The sequence below is a fragment of the Lepisosteus platostomus genome, chromosome 5, assembly GCF_059453375.1.
Source record: "Lepisosteus platostomus isolate fLepPlt1 chromosome 5, fLepPlt1.hap1, whole genome shotgun sequence".
NCBI lineage: Eukaryota > Metazoa > Chordata > Actinopteri > Semionotiformes > Lepisosteidae > Lepisosteus > Lepisosteus platostomus.
This window is the reverse complement of record NC_142615.1, coordinates 20723953-20747498: the sequence shown is the minus strand read 5'-3', so window position 1 is coordinate 20747498 and position 23546 is coordinate 20723953. Positions and strand designations below refer to the sequence as shown.

Below are 23546 nucleotides of genomic sequence, written 5' to 3'. Positions count from 1 at the left end.
AGCTACTCAGCTTCTCCTTGATAGTCTAATCTGAGATATACAGTGCCTTGCGAAAGTATTCGGCCCCCTTGAACTTTTCAACCTTTTGCCACATTTCAGGCTTCAAACATAAAGATATACATTTTTTATTTTATGTGAAGAATCACCAACAAGTGGGACACAATTGTGAAGTGGAACGAAATCTATTGGATTTTTGAAACTTTTTTAACTAATAAAAAAATGAAAAGTGGGGCGTGCAAAATTATTCGGCCCCTTTACTTTCAGTGCAGCAAACTCACTCCAGAAGTTCAGCGAGGATCTCTGAATGATCCAATGTTGTCCTAAATGACTGATGGTGATAAATAGAATCCACCTGTGTGTAATCAAGTCTCTGTATAAATGCACCTGCTTTGTGATAGTCTCAAGGTTCTGTTGAAAGCGCAGAGAGCATCATGAAGACCAAGGAACACACCAGGCAGGTCCGTAATACTGTTGTGGAGAAGTCTAAAGCCGGATTTGGATACAAAATGATTTCCCAAGCTTCAAACATCCCAAGGAGCACTGTGCAAGCGATCATCTTGAAATGGAAGGAGTATCAGACCACTGCAAATCTACCAAGACCTGGCCGTCCCTCTAAACTTTCAGCTCAGACAAGGAGAAGACTGATCAGAGATGCAGCCAAGAGGCCCATGATCACTCTGGATGAACTGCAGAGAACTACAGCTGAGGTGGGAGAGTCTGTCCATAGGACAACAATCAGTCTTACACTGCACAAATCTGGCCTTTATGGAAGAGTGGCAAGAAGAAAGCCATTTCTCAAAGATATCCATAAAAAGTCTCGTCTAAAGTTTGCCACAAGCCACCTGGGAGACACCCCAAACATGTGGAAGAAGGTGCTCTGGTCAGATGAAACCAAAATCGAACTTTTTGGCCACAATGCAAAACGATATGTTTGGCATAAAAGCAACACAGCTCATCACCCTCAACACACCATCCCCACTGTCAAACATGGTGGTGGCAGCATCATGGTTTGGGCCTGCTTTTCTTTAGCAGGGACAGGGAAGATGGTTAAAATTGAGGGGAAGATGGATGCAGCCAAATACAGGACCATTCTGGATGAAAACCTGTTGGAGTCTGCAAAAGACCTGAAACTGGGACGGAGATTTATCTTCCAACAAGACAATGATCCCAAACATACAGCAAAATCTACAAAGGAATGGTTCACAAATAAACGTATCCAGGTGTTTGAATGGCCAAGTCAAAGTCCAGACCTGAATCCAATCGAGAATCTGTGGAAAGAGCTGAAAACTGCTGTTCACAAACGCTCTCCATCCAACCTCACTGAGCTTGAGCTGTTTTGCAAGGAAGAATGGGCAAGAATTTCAGTCTCTCGATGTGCAAAACTGATAGAGACATACCCCAAGCGACTTGCAGCTGTAATCGCAGCAAAAGGTGGCTCTACAAAGTATTAACGCAAGGGGGCCGAATAATTTTGCACGCCCCACTTTTCATTTTTTTATTAGTTAAAAAAGTTTCAAAAATCCAATAGATTTCGTTCCACTTCACAATTGTGTCCCACTTGTTGGTGATTCTTCACATAAAATAAAAAATGTATATCTTTATGTTTGAAGCCTGAAATGTGGCAAAAGGTTGAAAAGTTCAAGGGGGCCGAATACTTTCGCAAGGCACTGTATGCCGGGAGGTGGAGGAAGGACACCACTACCTCCTTCCGCTCCAGCCAGCGGCAGTAGCAGGGTGTGCCCTGCACATCCAGCCCCACAGCCACCGCGTCCGCATGTTCTTTTGAGTCCAGAGTCAGTTCAAACTCTTTTGGCGTCTGGGGGCGGCAGGCAAAAAGAGAGCCCTCCCCACAGACGCCGTACACAGCTGCGATAATAGCACCCGCAGACGGTTTCTCCACGCCGCTCACATCCACCACAACAGTATGCGCCCTTGCAAAAACCCGCCAGGGGGGTCGGTCCAAATTCCTCATCCTTCTCTTACCTACACCACTGTCCTCCTCCACTACAATAACATTCTCTGCCTCCATGTTTTTTCCATCCACCACAACAGTATGCGCCCTTGCAAAAACCCGCCAGGGGGGTCGGTCCAAATTCCTCATCCTTCTCTTACCTACACCACTGTCCTCCTCCACTACAATAACATTCTCTGCCTCCATGTTTTTTCCTTCCATTAAAACACAAACAGGACTCAGAAAGCAACAAAAAAGCAACAAAAAAAACCCAAAAGTCTCTCCCCTCCCCAAACAGAGCTAGGCTGAAGGGGAGGGCTTCAAAAATCAACCAAAAACACCAAAATAACACAAAAAACAAAGTCTAACTTAAGACAAACAAATCCTCTGTTCCTCTTCTTCTTCTCCTTCTTATAGAGAGAACAGCTCCGTCACCTCTTTTACGACGCTGCTTTTTTGAGAGCTGCTGCTGTGCTTTGACATCTGAGCTCTGTGGAAAACGATCTCAATACAATTCTGAAAAACGCGACTCCCCGAACGCCAGCCGAACAAGTCTCCACAGCGGAAGCGCTGTGTCTCTTTGCAGCTGGCGATAAACCTTTCCTCGATCCTTTGCGGACTTGTAAAACTGTTCATGATCAGTTTTACAAGCTCCTGCGCTTAAAAGCTTACAGCACCTGGTATTCCCAGGCAGTCTCCCATCCAAGTACTAACCAGGCCCATCTCTGTTTATCTTCCGAGATCAGGCGTGCTCAAGGGGGTGTGGCCATAAGCAAGAGCAAGGATCGCTGGCACCCTTCTTATAGAGAGGACAGCTCCATCACCTCTTTTACAACGCTGCTTTTTTCCCTTGCGTTTTTCTCTTCTTCCCACGTTCTCTCTCATCACTGCCTTCGTCCCCGCTCTATTTCACTTCAACCTTTCACTCTTGCTTCCTTCCAATGAGGACGGAGCTGTGGGAGAAAGGGCGCTATAGAGGATCGCTGTGGAGAGCTTCTGCGGTGCTTTGACATCTGAGCTCTGTGGAAAACGATCTCAATACAATTCTGAAAAACGCGACTCCCCGAACGCCAGCCGAGCAAGTCTCCACAGCCGAAGCGCTGTGTCTCTTTTCAGCTGGCGATAAACCTTTCCTCGATCCTTTGCGGACTTGTAAAACTGTTCATGATCAGAATAAAAAAAACGCTCACGCTAATACACAAGCACCCGTGTCTCGCCAGAGCTGACAAATAAACAGAAGGACAAGCCGCACTGCACTTGTGAACAGGGGAATGAGCGAGCAAGCGGGGATAGGGCGCCTCCTGCGCTTAAAAGCACCCGGTATTCCCAGGCTGTCTCCCATCCAAGTACTAACCAGGCCCATCCCTGTTCAGCTTCCAAGATCAGGCATGCTCAAGGGGGTGTGGCCGTAAGCTAGAGCAAAGCTCGCTGGCACCCCACTTATAGAGAGGACAGCTCTGTCACCTCTTTTACGACGCTGCTTTTTTTCCCCTGCGTTTTTCTCTTCTTCCCACGTTCTCTCTCTTCACTGCCTTCGTCCCCGCTCAATTTCACTTCAGCCTTTCACTCTTGCTTCCTTCCAATGAGGACGGAGCTGCGGGAGAAAGGGCGCTATAGAGGATCGCTGTGGAGAGCTGCTGCTGTGCTTTGACATCTGAGCTCTGTGGGAAACGATTTCAATACAATTCTGATAAACGCGACTCCCAGAACGCCAGCCGAACAAGTCTTGAAGTGGAAATCTAATAAGTAAATTGATTCTTAAAATGTTGAGAGCTTTGCAAGAAATATATTGGTGCTTTAAGATGTAGCGGTGAGGCTTAAATAATAAGGCAGAATTAAGTGTTTCTGAGCTTCCCAAATGAGGCCCCATTTCTCTGTTCATCTCTGTGGTGCAGCCACAGAGAAACTATTCATGCAAGATGTTTTCTTTTGATAAGGACAGCTCCCACAGGGGGATGCACTTAGCTAAGCCTGGCTATCATGATCAATGGTCATCCATTGGCGCCTATCTGTTTAGGGAGTGCCAGTTGGACATCTGGACTGCATTACTAAGTGTCAGGACTAAGTGACTCATATCTCACCTTGATCAACCAATCAGGGACTGGTAGGGCCGAGTAACCCACGTGGGACTCTGATGCCCATGGAACTTTCAGCCAATCAATGAGCTGAAGTTCCTCCAGGTAAAACAGGCAACACAGAGAGCCTGGGAGATTGAGATTCAGATTCAGATTCAGATTCAACAATTCTAAAGGGAATTCAAAGGAGAATCCCAAGGGCAGGACATTCTCACAGCGCGCCTCCTGACCATCCTGAGACTCAGCCCGGACAACCACGGAATGGCCAGTGTGTCCGAGTGCCAGAACTTTCCTTTGTTCTAAGAGTCTAGAGTGGAGGTTGCCAGAGAGTAACCAGCAGCAGGCCTCGTGAACAGGTCGGAACTGTGGACAGCTGAATCACTATTCAGAACTAGCTCTTCATCAGGAACGAACCAGTCCTCTTCCTGACTTGCTGGGACCCACAGTCATCTTTTCTCCTGTGCACAAACTTTGCTAGTTAAGCCAACAGTGAGCATCAGCAGCGCACCGTCGCAAGCCGCACAGCACAGCCTGGCACGGAGCCAGAGAGCGCGGATTGGACAGCAACAGCCTGCAACTGTTTCTTTGTGCCCGCAGGAGATCTGAATCCCCAAAGATTGGATGAGTATTCAACTTCAATGCATTACAGCTCGAGAATTCAATTGTTATCCAAACCAGTTGATATCAATTTAATTCCTAAGAGTTATGTACTTGTTTGAGTATCTAATGTAGAAGTTGTAACCAAGTTCACTTTACGAAACGGTCTTAATGAATGATATACTGAATGTATGTCCTCTTGATATGTGTAACACTTTGTAACTGATTGAATATATACCTTTTGTATTCTGATAACCCTCTCGATAAGATCTGTTAGGTTTACATGCATATTCTATGTATTAATAAATGTATCCTCATGTGTTAGTACCTGTGTGTGTGCGTTGTTTGAGTTATGTCGCATGGTTGGATTCTGAAGCCATCAAAAGAATCAACTTTGTGATTTACTGCTACAATTAATAATTGTCTCAGTAAATGCCCAAACCCTACAGAACTGGTGCCTTCAGAGAGCCACTATGATTACATATTTGGCGTCCCTGGACCGGTTTTCCCTACATTATTTGGCGTCCCTGGGTCAGCTTAATCTACAAAGATAATATATTTCAAGGATGTAAATGCTGTGCTACAGTACGTGCAGAATTTTAGAAAACAGTGTATCAACAAAGTACACTGTTTAGGTTACTTTAGAAGACAATGTACCAAAACAATATATGCTTTCTGGGTCGTTAGAATTAGCTGAAAGTAACTGATTAGCTTTGAATAACAAATCTAGTGCTTCTTCTCTCGCTTTTTGATGTGTAGATTAAGCCGGTTCAGGGACGCCAAATATGTAATCATAGTGGCTCTCTGAAGGCACCAGTTCTGTAGGGTTTGGGCATTTACTGAGACAATTATTAATTGTAGCAGTAAATCACAAAGTTGATTCTTTTGATGGCTTTAGAATCCAACCATGCGACATAACTCAAACAACGCGCACACACAGGTACTAATACACGAGGATACATTTATTAATACATAGAATATGCATATAAACCTAACAGATCTTATCGAGAGGGTTATCAGAATACAAAAGATATATATTCAATCAGTTACAAAGAGTTATACATATCAAGAGGACATACGTTCAGTATATCATTCATTAAGACCGTTTCGTAAAGTGAACTTGGTTACAACTTCTACATTAGATACTCAAACAAGTACATAAGTCTTAGGAATTAAATTGATATCAACTGGTTGGGATAACAATTGAATTCTCGAGCTGTAATGCATTGAAGTTGAATACTCATCCAATCTTTGGGGATTCAGATCTCCTGCGGGCACAAAGGAACAGTTGCAGGCTGTTGCTGTCCAATCCGCGCTCTCTGGCTCGGTGCCAGGCTGTGCTGTGCGGCTTGCGACGGTGCGCTGCTGATGCTCATTGTTGGCTTTAACTAGCAAAGTTTGTGCACAGGAGAAAAGATGACTGTGGGTCCCAGCAAGTCAGGAAGAGGACCGGTTCGTTCCTGATGAAGAGCTAGTTCTGAATAGTGATTCAGCTTTCCACAGTTCCGACCTGTTCACAAGGCCTGCTGCTGGTTACTCTCTGGCAACCTCCACTCTAGACTCTTCGAACAAAGGAAGGTTCTGGCACTCGGACACACTGGCCGTTCCGTGGTTGTCCGGGCTGAGTCTCAGGATGGTCAGGAGGCGCGCTGCGAGAATGTCCTGCCCTTGGGAGCCTTCTGCTCCTGGGCCGTCCTGCCCTGGAATTCTCTTTTGAATTCCCTTTAGAACAGTCCACAGAATCCTCTCCAGAATCTTGCTGAATCTCAATCTGAATCTGAATCTGAATCTCACAGGCTCTCTGTGTTGCCTGTTTTTACCTGGAGGAACTTCAACTCATTGATTGGCTGAAAGTTCCATGGGCATCAGAGTCCCACGTGGGTTACTCGGCCCTACCGGTCCCTGATTGGTTGATCAAGGTGAGATATGAGTCACTTAGTCCTGACACTTAGGAATGCAATCCAGATGTCCAACTGGCACTCCCTAGACAGATAGGCACCAATGGGTGACCATTGATCATGATAGCCAGGCTTAGCTAAGTGCATCCCCCTTTGGGAGCTGTCCTTGGACCTTAAATCACCTTGCATGAATGGTTTCTCTGTGGCTGCACCACAGAGATGAACAGAGAAATGAGGCCAAATTTGGGAAAGCTCAGAAACACTTAATTCTGTCTTATTATTAAGCCTCGCCGCTACAGATGTAATCTGTTTTCTCTTAGGGAAAGGGGAACTTTTAGAAAGGACAAAGCGCTGAGCTTTTTTACAGCGCAACATCTTTTAAAAACCCTGTACTGCTTGTAACAAATTGAGTCTCTGGTTGCACTTTGCGAAGTGGCAGCAGGGCTTGCAATATTGAAATAAAGACCTTACTCAGGTGAGAACTCTCTCTTGTGGCTTCCTTGATAGTTCCATGACAATTTGGGGGCTCGTCCGGGATCAGAAACCTGAACGCGAACGGCTGCTGAAACTCCATCTGGACCCTGACAATTTTAGCAAAATTGGACGAACCTCAGAGGATAAATTGTTTATCCTTCCAGAGACGCGTCTGGAGAATTGGCAGCTGTCTGACGCCAGTAAGTGATCCTTAAAAATTAATAGTTTGAGAAGCGAGCCACAGGGGTGTTCTCACGTGGGTTTGATGAGTCTGGGACTCATATAAAGAACTTATCTTAACACAGACGTGTGGTTTTTGCTCTGCGGAGTAGTTGATGTGATAAGGTTCTAAGTAAGGCACCGATTGGTAAAAATGGGAAATTAAAATTCAAAGATGAAAATGGGACCGAGCAGTCCAGCAAAAGTACATGTACAACAAATTCAGAGAAACAATTATAGCCTGGGTTAGAGTAAAAAAAATGTTTTATGTTCATGAACTGTAAAGCTAGGGTAATAGGTGTAAGGGAACTTGCACATAATTTATATATGATAATTAGGGGCCCATAACTATGAAGGATCTTTGTAAGTGAATCAGAATGGACAGAGGAAAGTTGAATTAGGAAAAATAAGTTTTCTGAAGAAGGGGAAACTAAGAAGAGAAGGAGAAGAACGGAAAGAAAGCGAATTGGAAAGCTTATGTAATGGAAAGAGAAATCACAGAAATAATGGGAAGCTTCAAAAAAGACTAGTCTTGAAACTAAAGAACAGCAAGCTGCAGCTAAAGTCATGACCATGCCTTCTAAAAAGAAAAAGTCTCCACCAAAACTAGAAAGTGGTCCGGAGCCAAAGCCTTTTCACTTGTTCGTGAAATGCCAATGTGCACTTTAACAGGTCCAGAAGGAACTCCAGCATATGTACATTGACATTGGTCTCCTAGTGAATTATTTGCATTAGTTAAGTCTTTTCCTAAATTGCCTGATGACCGTAAAGAATTTCGAAGAAAGGCAAGCCTTGTTCTTGATTGTCTTAAGCCTAATTACAGTGACATAACCTTGTTGCTAGATTATATTGTTCCTAAAGGTTTACAACGTCCTCTAAAAAGGAGGAGGCAGATTGGCGGATACATGACCCAAATGATGAAGAAGTATCCATCTAAATTAAACCACACGGACATGGAGAGGAAAAGTTAGGCGGCCGCTTCTAAAAAGAGGTAAGGACTCCTCTTTTCTAAAAAGTCCCTTGTTCTCTCCATGTTGCTGTGGTGCTGAAGCAAGTACAACAGAAAAATGAGTTAATGGTGTATGTGTTTTTAGATGCCTGTTTTGTGAAGGTGGGGTAGAAAAAAAGGGATTGCTGAAGGAATAGCGTCTCGCCCTGCCCGTGCGAAACAATCCAGGTGTTGCATCCTGGTACACGACTGCAGTATGGCTGAAGGTAGTAACTAGAACTGTACTCGCAGAAGAGCCGAAAATGGTAACTCGATTCAACTGTGTGTTTAAAGCCAGGATTTGGAACCTGGCCCGTGTTCCTGAATTGTGATAGTTCGTCAGTTTGTCTCGACTGGGGGGTTCCGCGGGGCGCGTGGGAGAAGTGAAAATGGTTTGGTGTGAAGAAAAAAAAAAGTTTGATTAATCCAAAGTGAAACAAAGAAATATGTCGGACGGAATTTAGGCTGAACAGGAATGTAGAAAAGTGTATGAACATTTGGATAAAAATAAACAATATTTAGAGGAATATTTGAGAATTCAACAGAATATCATAGATGAGACACAAAAATCTCTGATGGAAAAGCTAAAAGCAATGGCTGAACGAAACGAAGTTATATATGCAGAAAAAGAAACAGCAAAAGAAGAAATAGAACGCCTTAAGAGAGAATCTAGGAGAAGGGTGGGAATTAGTGTGGAGATTTTTGAAAGAGCATTACCCACCGAAAACTGATTAGACAGCATGTCAGCAGAAGGAAGTGAGGATGTTTCAGATTTTACAGAAAGGTTTATAGCTTTATGGATATTATACTCGGGGTTAGCCGATGAGAAGGAAGTGAATGAAGATACTTCCACAGTAATAAAACAAATTTACTTGAGTGGGTTGATGTTGCTGATGATAAAACCTGATGTTGCCAAGAATGTACAACTATGCTTTCCTGATATTACGGACAGCGGAGACAGATTTGATTTAATAACTTGTGAAGCATGCATGCAGAAGTGCGAGCGCTGCAAATGGGGTAAAAAGACTCCCAAGGAGGAGAAAAGGGAGCCGCCAGTTTGTTGAAATTATTGTGCGACTTTAATGTTATACCGAGATATAAAACCCCAAAGACAAAACTACTAATAAGCTGGTGTACAGTTACTAAAAAAAAGGTGTTTTTTGGAGAAATTGTAAGAAAGAGGCTTGATTTCACAATTAAAGAACATGTCAGAAGCTGAAACGAGAGCCGTGCGTGAACTAACAGTTTTAATCTAGTAAACCCCTCTGTAGCCTTCCTAAATTTATCTCAGGATTTAAATAAAAGTGAAATAATCTTACAGTGTGCAGTAACTGGGGGACACAGGAGCACAGCTGTCCTGTTTTTAGACTAAAACAGCATAAAGATGTGATATAAAGTTTTCTAACGGGTAACAGGAGGCTACAGGAGAAGGGGTGCAAGGGTTGTGTTTAAAGCAAATATAAGCTGTCAGAGTCTGCTTGGGAAAAGATGTACAGTTTCAACTACTGATGTGGGTGGGGGACACCCCAGACCTATTTTAGGCCCAGACCGCAGCATTTTATAAGGAATTACTGCATGAAATAGCATTTATGTAAACTAACTCAATAGAGTTATGTGATATTGTGATTGTTTTACCTAATTACGGAATCCATAAGGCCGGGCTTCTCCAAGTATTGGATCTAAAGAGGAAAAAAAGGAGTATAAAACCAACTACATGATAAAGCCAGGGTGAATGCCTTCTCAGAACGAGCTTGTCCAGTGACGTATTGGTTTAAGGGGGGTAGTGCAGTCTAAAGACAAAATTGCCTTGACCCCTGCAGCACAAACTGTTTTTGATGTTTTGAAACAAGCTTTCTTGCAGACACTGGCCCTGGACTGTATTCCCTCAGACTGATCATCTGCATGTAATCTGTCTGTAAGTGAAAGAAATGGGTTGTGAGCCGTTGTGCTGGTGCAGGAGCATGGAGATAGGCATCGTCTGGTGGGTTATTATTATTCAGGACCCCTTGATGCGGTGGCCAAGGGGCCGTGTTTATGTGTTGTGCAGGCTACCTGCCTGGCTGTATAAACTGTGAATAATCTGGTGTAGAACTAGCAGACCAAATGAAAATATTTAATTGAAACTTGTAAATATGCTAAATGGAAAATTGTAGCAATTTATATAGACTGTATATATACATTTGGTGTATGCCACAATTTTGGATGGCAGTGAAGGAATAGGGATTTCCCCAACATGGAAGGGACTCCAATCAAGAATGCTGGGTTTGTCTCTGAACTGTTAGAAGCTTTGCAGCTACTGACTGAAGTAGCTGTGGTAAAGTATAAATCACATAATAAAGAAATGTTTCCAGTACCTCGAGGGAACAACTTTGCAGATGTAGCTGTCAGGTGCACAGTCCTGGTAGAACAGGAGTCTGAGACCCCTGTGAGACCTCTGTTGGTGAAAAGGGGACAGCTACAGGATATTCAGGCTGAGGCCTCTAAAGCAGAGAAAAGGACATGGTTAGAAAAGAGTGTGGTGCTGCCAGCACACTGGACGCTCTGCATGCCCTCACAGCCTAATGCCCTTTGTAGCTCGACTAATGCACTGTGTCGGACACCTGGGTGTGAGTCAAATGGTGTGCTGGTTACCCAAACCTGGGTGGGGACCGTGTTTGAAGCAGTAGCCACTTATGTGGCATCTCAATGTGATGCTTATCAAAGGAACTCAACTACAGTTCAGGTGCAGGTGCTACAGCTCAAAAGGCCTGCTCCTGAGAAACCTTTCATGCAGTACCAAATGTTTACAACCTTGGCTCTTATAATCTGTTTTCCCAGTGGGTTGCTGTCACTGCCTCTGTGTCTACCAAACACTTGATGATGGAGATAAGCCCTTGGTGGGCACTGCCCTACCGCATGTATTATGATCAAGGGACAGGCTGTGGCTGGATTATTCGGGGTGAGATGGACTGAGATCACCCTCAGTCTGCTAGAACAGTGGAATGAAGGAACAGAAAAGATTGACTAGACATCAGACTGAAGGAACACCATGGGATGCGGGCTGGATCAAACAGAACTGTGTAATAGAGCCTGTTTGATATCATCACAGGCCAATCAACGAAACTTCCTAGGGATGAATTTGGCTAATGGATTGTTGAATTTGCTAATTCTCTATTGTAGTATTGTAGGTTGTTAATTGAAGTGGTGCACGGGGCTGGTGAACAGGTGCTGGACACTTGGAGACCTCCAGTAGAGGGAAGACACGACCTGATACCTGGCGAGTGGGTGTGGGTGAGGAAGATATACCCTGCCAGATGTTGCAACCCTGCTGGGAAGGACCATATCAAGTGCAACTGACTACCGACTCTGCCATCTGAGTGACAGGATGAGATCGCTGGATCTACGCATTGCGCTGACACCGAACCACTGCACCAGAGACTGAGTGAACATTATTATATTGTCACTGTTTCTGTGTTTGTTGAGCTTCCTGAGGGGGGGTGACAGTGTACCTGTTAAGTGTAAGGAGTTTTACTTTAATAAATGGGGATATGGAATCAATACTTTATCAGTCAGCCACAAATAATAATCAGAGCTCCTGTTGGGATTGTATTGCTATAAAAGATGCTCATGGGAGTAATCCCCTTTGATAGAGGTGATTATTTAGGTTTATTGGCATGGGTAAATAGCCCTGCTTTTAGTCTGAGTGTAACTCAGATGTATTAGAATGGAAATAACTGTATGCTCCTCGCTATAATCACAGTTTTAGGCCATTCTCTATTAGGGTGATAGACAGCTGTTTAGGTGAGCAAAGACTAAACAGTACTTGTATTCTAGACAATTATTAGCAAATTAATGACTTAGCAAAGCACATCTATGATGAAGAAAAATATATATCATAATTATAATCCAGATGATTGGGGCATTGGTGCATGGCTACAGTCTGTGCTAGGAACCTGGAAAGGGTCTCTGGTTCAATACATATTTGTGTGTCTGGTATTATTCATTATAATCATACTGTTAATATCCTGCTTGAAAAACATGTGGACTAAAGCTGCTGCTTCTGTGCTAATTGTACGCCCTGAAGGGATCATGAAGGTCAAAAAATGATTTCATGGGAAAGGTTCTCTTATCTAGTGGCAGAACCTGATGGGTAGAACACTATAGTTTTAAGGGGGATTACCCTTGGGAGTGATTCCCCTAGATGCACATTATTATTATGATTTGTTTGTTCATAATAAGATGTTTTGCAGGAACGGGCCAATGAGAAATTTTACAACTTCAGCTAGAATTGTTCTGCAAAATGGCACAGCTGAGGCAGTGGAACAATGTGTAGATTTTTCTAAGAGTTATTACTCTTCTGGTGAAAGACTTCAGGAAAAAGAAGTGGTGTTCACTCAGGTGGAGGGGGCCGTACCAAGGCTGCTGACCACTGCGACTGCTGTGAAAGTCACGGAAAGGGTGCCCTGAATTCATGCTTCCCACTGTAAAAAGGTCACAAACGAACTGAGCAAAGCGCAGGAGTGATGTCTCCACAGGGATAGATGGGGATCACATGCTTGGGACTGATGTGCCCAGCCTTTTTCCTTTTTATGTGGAAGCCTATCACCACCCAGAAAGAGGAAGAATCTAAATACGAAGCCTCTTTGTATACAAACTGGCTGAATGAAACTGATAATGAGGGGGATATGAGTAATTTGTGGTATAAACTTATAAATCATACTGTAAAGTTAAAGAAATGTAATGCATCTTGTTATGTATGTGTTTTAATGCCTCATTCTACAGCCTCACCCATTTCTCTCCTGGTTAGAATCACTGTTTGGGCCAGGGGGAATGTTTTTCTTTAAGTTACTAACACCGATTATAGTAGCTGTGATACTTGTCTTCCTGTTTTTGTGTTGCTGTACGACATATATTATTCCAATGCTTTGAAATATGGTAATGAATATGTTTGCGCATCAGTATGTTCTGATAAGAACGCAAGAATCCGAAGTATGGGAGCCTCCTGGGAGTCCATATTGTAACGCCCTCGCCTGGTGGTGAGGAGGAAGCGCCCCTAGGCGCTCGTAGTACCGCTGGGCATGCTGGGAGTGGTAGCCGGGGAGAGTCTGAGGGTCAGCACGATGACCAGCGGCTGACCCTACCTGAGTAAATAATGTCCTAGTAATTCTAGTGCCCTGTGTAGTCCTGTAAAAGTATAGTGTGTTGTTAGGTAATTACCACCCTAAATGTGTGTACGTGTTCGTCAGTCTCCTCATGTGTGTGTAGATCCTGTGTTTGGTTTTGTGTGGTTGTAAATGAATAAAGCTAATGCTTGTTTGTTAATCGCGTCTCCACTTGTCCTTGTTGTGAAAAGAACCTGCAAACGCTACATTGGGCAGAATGGACAACTCGTGGTAGACACTACCTGATTCTGTTAAGCGCCGGCTGACGCTGGAAGAAACAGAACCCATCGGCAGCGCACATAGGGAGCCTGAGCAACTTCTGGGTGCGACAGGTGGCCACAGCCCCAGGGCTATTCAATAGTGGTTCTGCCGGTAGAATTGGGGCGACTGGCCGCTACTCCTGGTCAGGGGACACCTCCGATAGAGGATACTCTCCCTGCCGGAGCCGATCAGCGATTCCCATACCCATCAGCGCGGGTGCGACCAGGTCGCTACAATGGGGAAGCGCCGTGGGAAATCTCCGAGGCGCAGTTCCAGCTCGCGGCCTGGACGAATGGCTGGAGCCGGGCGGAGATGGAAGGAGTAGCCTGCCAGGTGCTCCTGGACGTCCCGGAGGAGGACAGAGGCGAATACACGGCGCTGGCGGCGGCTCTCCAGCTGCGTTTCGGTGTAGAGGAGGCGCTGGACTTGATGCGGGAGAGGCTGGCCCTGCGGCGGCGCCGACCAGGAGAGCGACTGGGCCCGGTTGCCGCTGATGTCGCGTTCCTCGCCCGCCGAGGATACCCAACTTTCCCCCGGGAGGCGCAGCGGGAGATGGCTTTCCAGGCTTTTCTCAAGGCCCTCTCACCAGAGGAGCTGCGGCGCCACGTGCAGCTGGCCAGGCCAACATCGCTGGAGCAGGCCTTGGCCCTTGCTACACGGGCTGAGGCCGTGTTCGGGGTGACTGGAAGTGCCAGCAGATGCAGTGCGCCCTGCCGGCTGACCGAGACGGCGACGGAGGAATCCAGCGAGGGGGAAGAGGAGCCAGCCCGGGCAGCGACCCCCGCGGAAAAGCCCCGCACGCTGATTTGCAACCGCTGCGGGAAAAGAGGACACCGAGCCCGGTTCTGCCGGGCACCCGAACCTCGCACTCCCCGATCGGCGTCGGGAAACGGGAATGGGGCGGCTCAGCGTGGGGAAGGCCGCCCCTCGAACACCTCAACCCCCGCTCCGGAGAGCGCTGTTAAGACCGGCGCCCCTCACGCCACCGTGGGGCGAGTCGGCTGTAGCCGGGGCCTGTACCTCCACTGCAAAATCGAGGACCAACCCTGCCTGGCCCTACTCGACACCGGTTCATCGGTAACCCTACTCCGGCCGGGCGTCCTCCCCGACACCAAGGGCACCAACCCCCCAGGATGGGAGGCCTCCAGCCTGCGGCTAAGGACCGTGACGGGCCAGCTCGCTGCAGTCCGGGGGAAACAGGTGCTTGCCTTCCGTCTAGGTGCAGCGATGGTGTGCCACCCCTGCTACCTCGCACCCATCCAGGAGGACTGCATTCTGGGGCTGGACCTACTGCAGCGAGTGGGGGCCAGGTTGGACTTGGACCGGCAGGAGTTGGTGTGGCAGGGGGAGCGACTGCACCTGGTGGAGGGCAGGTCCGGCGAAGGCCGAGGGACACGGGCTTGCCGGAGCCGGGGGAACAAGAGGCAGCGGCGGCGGCGTCAGTCGCCGGGGCAGACCAGGCCTGCGAGCCGGGGAGCGAGCGTGCCGGATCCTGCCCCTGAGTCGGCCGGGGGGCCAGACAAGGCGGCGGCGGGGGCCGAGCGTTGCGTGGAAGCGAAGCGTGCCGTTGAGGACCTCTTCCAGCGGAGCTGCGAGGGCCTCGATCAGGACCAGCGGCAGCGGCTCCAGGAGCTACTCGCCCAGAACGAAGACCTCTTTGCGGCGAGGGATGAGGACTGCACCCGCACTGCCCTGGTCCAACACGAGATCAACACCGGCGACGCTCGGCCCATCCGCATCCCACCAGGACGCATGGTCCACGCCAAGCGGACCACCGCCGAGGAAAAGATCCGGGAGATGGCCGCAGCGGGGGTGATTGAGCCCTCCGCGAGCCCGTGGTCGGCGCCAGCCGTACTGGTTAAAAAAAAAGACGGCTCGTGGAGGTTCTGCGTCAACTACCGCAAGCTGAACGAGGTCACCCGGAAAGATTCCTACCCCCTGCCGAGGATAGATGACGCCCTGGACTACATCACCGGGTCGACCTGGTTCAGCTCCCTGGACCTCCGCTGCGGCTACTGGCAGGTACCGCTTACTCCCGAGGCTCGCCCGAAGACGGCCTTTTCCATCGGCCAGGGCCTCTGGCAGTTTACTGTCATGCCTTTTGGCCTGTGCAATGCCCCGGCGACGTTCGAGAGGCTGATGGAGAGGGTGCTGGCATCGGTCCCGCGGAACCAGTGTGTGTTATATCTGGACGATCTGCTGGTTCATGCACGGAGTTTCGACCAGGCCTTGACGAACCTCCAGGCGGTGCTGGCCTGCACCCGCCATGCTGGCCTGAGGCTCAACCCCCGCAAGTGCGAGCTCCTGCGGTGGGAGGTGAGCTTCCTGGGACATGTTGTTGGACCGCGAGGGGTGGCTACGGACCCAGGTAAGGTCGCCGCAGTGAGGGGCTGGCCAACTCCACGCACCGTCGCGGAGCTCCGCAGCTTTCTGGGGTTGGCCTCGTACTCGTACTGGGGTTCGTCCGGGACTTTGCCAGCATCGCTGCCCCGCTGCACCGCCTCACCGACAAGGGCCGCCGTTTTGACTGGGACTCGGGCTGTGAGACTGCCTTTGGCCGGTTGCGCGAAGCTCTGGTGGGGGCCCCCGTGCTGGCCTACCCCGACCCGCGGTTGCCGTATATTCTCGACACCGACGCGAGTGACTCGGGGGTGGGGGCGGTGTTGGCGCAGGAGGGGCCGGATGGGGAGCGCGTAGTGGCTTACTTTAGTCGGGCTCTGACTAGGCCTGAGCGGAACTACTGCGTGACCCGTCGCGAGCTGCTGGCGGTGATGGCGGCGGTCCACCATTTCAGGCCGTACCTGTTCGGGACCCAGTTCCGGTTGAGGACCGACCATGCGTCCCTCACCTGGCTGCTCCACTTTAAGGAGCCAGAGGGACAGATGGCGCGATGGATAGAGATCCTGCAGGAGTACGACTGTCGTGCACCGTGCGGGGTCCCGCCATCTCAATGCCGACGCTCTCTCGCGGCGCCCCTGCGAGGCCGCGGACTGCCACCACTGCGCCCGGCGGGAGCAGCGTGAGGAGGCTGTCCGCACCGTGGCGGGGGTGAGCGCCGCGGCCACGGCCCGGGAGGGGCCGCTGGGGGTGGGCCTGCCAGACCTGGCGCAGCGTCAGGCAGCTGATCCTGACGTGGGCCCGGTGCTCCGCTGGAGGGCAGCAGGAGTGCGGCCTACACGAGAGGAGCTCGCCCCGCACCCGAAGTCCGTCAAGGCCCTCTGCGCCCTGTGGGAGGCCTTGGAGGTAAAGGACGGGGTGCTGCGCCGGGGGTGGCGGGTATCCTCCAGTGGCGAGGTACGGTGGCAGCTGGTGGTGCCTCGGTCGCTCCGCGGGGCTCCCGATGCACTGCTGGAGGGGATGTTTGCCAGGCTGGGGGTGCCGGAGGAGTTACACAGTGACCAGGGGCGTAACTTCGAGTCCCAGGTCTTCGCCAGAGTGTGCCAGCGCCTGGGGATCACTAAGACGCGGACCACCCCGCTGCATCCCCAGAGCGACGGGTTGGTGGAGCGGTTTAATCGGACGCTCGCCACCCAGCTGGCCACCCTGGTGTCCCGGCACCAACGGGACTGGGACCGCCACCTCCCCCTTGCGCTTTGGGCGTATCGGACCGCGGTCCAGGAATCCACCGGGTGCACCCCGGCCTCGCTCATGCTGGGCCGGGAAATGCGAACACCGGTGGACCTGGTCTTCGGCCCGCCGCCCGGAGACGGGTCGGCACCGCCGGCTGGACCGGACTACGAGTGGGACCTGCGGCAGCGGGTGCAGCGGGTGCACAGCTTTGCACGGACCCACCTGACACAGGCGGGGGTCCGGCAGAAGCGGTACTACGACCTGCGCTGCAGGGGGCCTGCCTTCCAGCCCGGGGACTCGGTTTGAGTGTACAACCCGCGCCGCCGCAAAGGCCTCAGCCCTAAGATGGCGCCGTCGTGGGAGGGGCCCGCTGAGGTACTCGGGGTGGTGGGCGAGGTCTGCTACCATGTCCGGTTGCGGACACGGGGGAGAGTGGTGGTCCTGCACCGAGACCGCCTAGCCCCCTACCGGGCCCGGGAGGAGGAGCCGTGTGGGGAGGCTCCAGAGGAGCAGCCGGGGCCGGAGCCGGCCGATAGTGGGGCGACCGTGGATCGCCAGCCGTCACCGCGGCGCAGCGGCCGCTCACGCAGGGTTCCGCAGCAGTTGGCCGAATACGAGTACAGCCTGAGGGGGGTGTTCAACGTCGGCGAGACGCCAGACGCTTCAGGTGGGGGCAGTGTAACGCCCTCGCCTGGTGGTGAGGAGGAAGCGCCCCTAGGCGCTCGTAGTACCGCTGGGCATGCTGGGAGTGGTAGCCGGGGAGAGTCTGAGGGTCAGCACGATGACCAGCGGCTGACCCTACCTGAGTAAATAATGTCCTAGTAATTCTAGTGCCCTGTGTAGTCCTGTAAAAGTAGAGTGTGTTGTTAGGTAATGACCACCCTAAATGTGTGTACGTGTTCGTCAGTCTCCTCATGTGTGTGTAGATCCTGTGTTTGGTTTTGGTGTGGTTGTAAAATAAAGCCAGTGCTTGGTTAATCGTGTCTCCACTGTTCTTTAGTTCTGAAAAAGAACCTGCAAAACGCTACAATATTAATATACTGTATATATTAGCATATTAGTCATATATAAATGAGGTAGAGACCCTTCCCTAGAGCATCATTTAATACTGAGTCTCCAAAAACAGAATTGTCTTCCAGCAATTGATATTAGTACTGCTGTCACTTAAACCATCACAGAAAACATCTAATAATCTAATCTAATGAATCAAAGATCTTTAATGGAGATCCCCTCCACCACCACCAATGTGTAGCCCCCACCTGGATGATGCTCCAGTCCTCTCCACACACACCAGCTCTCAGTGGGGAGGAGAGCAGAGTGATGGAGCCAGTTCAGAGATGGGGGTTATTAAGAGGCCATGATGGGTAAAGACCAGGGGGGGGCTCACACCTACTGGGAGCTGGGAGCTGGGAGCTGGGAGCTGCAGGGTAATATATCTGCTGGCCATCTAACGACACATTTCTACAAACTGATGATTTATGGTAATCATAAATCTGGTAATATCTTTAAACTGTATTGTGACATGTTTTTTTGTTTAAGGATTATTTAAGGCCTGAAGCTTGGTTGATAAAATACTTTATACAGTAATTCTAGTTATGAGTGTGTGTGTGCAGGAAGATGTGGCATTTGTTTTGTGCTACACAAGGCCAACACCAAGGGGTGCATTTTCCTTAGTGGCAGCAATTGTTATGGTTACTCTTCTAGTTAATTTTATCTAGAGAGTGTTTTATGGAAACATAAAAATAATAAAGAAATAAAATAATATAATAAAAATGGATTGATGTAGAAATTGATGACAAATCTCTCTCCTGCTCTTGTATTGAGAACTGGAATAATTAATGTTTCCAATTAAAATGTTTAACAAAGGAAACTACAATAAAATGCAAAAAAGTATATCTTTTTACAAGAATTACCAACGCACAGTAACAATGACTCTTCTCTTGTGCCGCCACATTGTTTTCTTCATTGCAAAACTGTTTGTTTTTGTGACAAAAGAAAATATTACACAAGATTAATCCAACAGCATAGCTGTGCTACAACTGCCCTTCTGCAGTGTGAGAAGGGAGAAACATGAATCATATTCTTCACTTCTAGTCCAGCCACATTACGGATCCAGACCACTGAAACTCCCTATCCTGGCCAAAGTACTTAGACTTTCACTTAAAAAAAAAAAACAGACGCAGTCTGAAATGAGTTTACGCACAACATGAGTCATCTGCTAAATGCTAAAGCTGGAGCTTCATTATTAGCTGAGATAGTAAAGAACTGTAAACATAAACTGACAATAAAAAAGTAAAGTCTTTGCTCTTTATTGGCCCTGGTGTGAATGTGTTTGTGTCTGAATTGGAAGGAGCATTTAGAAAACGGATAAAAATACAATACTATCATAGTCGTCCTCGACTTACAGAGAGGATAGGTTCTGACAATCCCGTCATAAGTCGATTTCATCCTAAGTCGAAAATCACGATCACGTGTACCACGATACTACATGAACCTTACGGATGCGTAAAGAATTTACATGCATAAATGCTACATTGCAGAATACTGCTTTGTTACATTTTTTCACTAGTTTTACTCCTTGCTCATGGTAAAATCATATCATATAGATATTATCGAATGCAATACACTAAAAGTAATCAATAATGACAAATGAATAAAAAAGTGCTGTTTTGCACTTACCGTTACTGTAGTCAGCTGAATCACACTGGGCCCGAGTGATTTCTTAATTAAGCTTATAAATCACATTGGATAAAGCAGAAGAGGGGGCTTGTGAGGCTGGATCATCAACATCGTTCTTCAGGAGTTAGATCACCTTCAGGGGGTGAGTAGACAGCAGTGCTGGGCTTTTCTCTTCACTATAGAAAGCAGTATGATTAAGGGGACGGCCGTTGTAAGTGCGAGTGGTCGTAAATCCAGGATTACCTGTATTTCTTTTACAAAGGAACACCAACAAAGAATAAATACTATGCTATACTAAGATGATTAACTGTTGTCTTCTACAGAGACATGCATCTTTCTGTTCACAAAGAATTCCCAGGTACCCACTTACTAAGGTCAGGAGAAATATCAGCATCACGGCTGTGTCCAGTGTGAGAATACTGTTCGTCTACTGCACCTGTTTCTCCAAACACGCTGCCAGAGCCAGAGACGCCACAGTGTGAGCATGTGTATCTTTTTGCCTTTTTGTACCGCGGTAATATACAGAGGGAAAACAATGAGATGTAGACCTAAGTTTTTTCTTTATTTTCTATACTTTGGAAATGGTATTGAACTATACACTAATCACTCCTTGACTTATATTTTATTCCTGGCCTTGTCCTGTTATTCCAAAAACAATCTCAGAGTCATCACTGCCCTACAAAAGCACATTGCTGCCATCAAGGGAAAAAACCTGAGTTATTTCATAATTACTAGACACCAAATTCTCATTATTATAGGGTGGAGTGGTGGCTCTGTGGCTAAGGATCTGTGCCTGTGACTTGGAAGGCTGCTGGTTCAAATCCCACAGCTGGCAGAGGAATCCTACTCCATTGGGCCCCTGAGCAAGGCTGTTAACCCCACCTCCAGGAGTGCTGTACAATGGCTGACCCTGCATTCTGACCCCAAGCTTCTCTCCCTGTTGGTCTCATGGAGAGCAAGCTGGGGTATGCAAAAAGACAAATTCCTAATGCAAGAAATGGTATGTGGCCAATAAAGCAACATTATTTTTATTACGAGATAACAGATTATTTTGTTAATAGATTACCTCATTATTACGAGATAACAGAATATTTAACAGATAACCTCATTATTACAAGATAACAGATGATCTTGTTAACAGATTACCTCATTATTACAAGATAATAACAGATAATCTCAAAATTATGAGATAGTAACGATCATATGTGTGTATGTGTGTATGAACAACCTGTTACACTGCGCAGAGACAGCATCTACGAGCTGCCGATAGCTGTGCTGGAGCTGCAGGTTTAGTGTTCCTGACGATAAGCTAAACTGCAAAATACACACAGATCTACTTCCCCTGGTGTTTATTCATAATGGACTGGTACAGTCTGGACCTCATGTGAACACATTTTTAACCATGAGGACACTATCACATTGAGTATCCTCAGACAAGAGCGAGTGCATCCTGGAATCAGACTGAAAGACAGATAATCATGATGGACGTACTGTACAGTGTGTATGGAACAGGTTGTTCATACACACATATGATCTTTGCTATCTCATAATTATGACATAACTCAGTAATTGTTGTTTTTTTATACCTTGGTGTGATGTGTCTCATTTCAGACTCAGTAACACCTCTGTAAGTAGAGCCTTTTCATCCCAAAAGTACAACGCAACCTCAAACATGCAAACTTGAAAACTTAAAAGCTTCACTGATCAATTCCTGTCAGCTCCTCACAAGCAGAGGGCTCCGGTACATCAACACTCACGCCCAGCTGATCCTCCTGGCACAGAAACACGACCCGGCGCTTTAATGCCAACTCTTGTGCTTCTGTTCTCTGGCAGAGAGAACCCGTCTCAGCTCGAATCGCAAACCGACACGAAATGTACACGTCAAACCTGCTGTCGGGCGGAATGAACCAGATTGGAGCCGCCGGACTGTCACCAAATAAACAATTACTGAGTTATGTCACCGGGCCTGTTGTCATGGAAACCAGACAGACCAAACTTCCCGTTACTACCCTGACCTGCTCGTCTAATAATAATAATAATTTCTGACCCGTGTCGGTGACCCATCTGTTTCCACACTCCTGTCGACAGAAGATGAGGCTGAAGTTGGCTTCTTATTCGCATGGTGCTGCTGTAATGTCACCTTTCGCCTGTAGATGGCTGTCTCCAGTCATTTTTAATTGTACTCATCCGGATGGATTACTGTACATATCCTCATTAAAGCGGAATATATAATTAAATAGTGACTGTCCAAATAGCATTTTTGTATGAAACACATTTCAGAAAATCGATTTTCAAACTCCCAATAACACAAACTGGCATGTTAGATAACAAGTAAATAAGACAAAGGCAAAACGTGAATTCACTGGCACTTTCTGCATATTTACCGTGACCTTGCCTTCTGATCATTAAAAGTCTCATATTATTTCCAAGACATTTTAAACTAGCAGTATTAGAGGGGAAATTTAGAACATGGCATTTGAGAATATATTGTTAACCAAGGATGAGCAAAGGGTGATTGCACTTTCTGCTTATTGCTATGAACCTACCCCCTGGTTCTAAAAACTTTTCACAATTCTGACACTGAGGTGTGAGACACAGTGGAACAGACTGTCAAAATAGTACTGTATGACGCTCTGAACACAGCATGTGAGAAGTCACTGGCAAATGGTGATTACCAATCAAGAGGGAGGGCCACAGCAATACAGCAACAGTCTGTCCTTCTGTGGATTATTTTACTTTACTGAACTGGTTCCATTCTTCACCCCTCTGCTCCTACTATACTTAGTACCACCATCCAGGGTGTGTACTGTAATTGTGTTTTATCTTGTGTATTCTTTTTATTCATTGTTGTTGTCATTCTGCTTTGAGAAGCCACCTTTAATTTTTTATTTATTTATTTATTTTTTATTTTTTTATTTTATTTATTTATTATAAAATAAAGTTTATTATTAGTATTATTTATCAGGATGAAAAGGGTACTGCCCAGCCCGGGCGTGACGTCGCTCGTCTGTTACTCGGCTCGGGGTAACACGAGGAATCGAGGTGCACTGTTATAAAAAGGGTCACGCATGACGTCACTTTCTAGTTACAGCTCACTGCTGTTACTGCAGAGTGGACAAAGTAAATAAGGTCAACTTTGCAATACCTCAGCTTAGTACTGTTAAATGTATGAAATACAATCTTTCCACGGACACAGTTCCAGCTTCTCTCCACTTAGACAGGCTGGAACATGAAACGTCACCGATCTGCAGAGAAGTGGGGTGATTCCCTTCAGTGGAGTCAGCGCCAGTGTGGACTTCAGAGACGGGCATCAGAGGTGCTCCTGAACCCCCTTGTGAAACACAGGTCAGAAATGGGACCTTTCCAGCCCTTGCAGACACATTGAGACACTTTTTATAACCTTGAATGCTGGTGCTCTGGGCAGCAGGACCCCTGTCAGAGTCCAGCCTGACAGCATGGTGTCTGAACTCTCCTGTCACGGTGTCTTCTCCTCTTCAACCTGAAGCTGCCCACACTCAATCAATAAATCAGATATAGGAGGCATTTTCTGATATTGGAGAAAATTAGAATAACACCCAGCAGCTCCTCCATCACATTTCTAAAGCTTGGCAACCATTTCTGAACCATTGTGAGACTCGGAGCCTCCCTTCTGAGTGATCACTGTATGGTCACTTTATTAGGTACACCCTAAAC

The 23546-nt window shown here is 47.4% G+C and overlaps 1 pseudogene; it reads right to left on the bottom strand.

The window, feature by feature from the left end:
* Nucleotides 1–2616: 2616 nt before the first annotated feature.
* Nucleotides 2617–2725, bottom strand: LOC148664687 (5S ribosomal RNA; annotated as a pseudogene).
* Between the last annotated feature and the right edge of the window lie 20821 nt (nucleotides 2726–23546).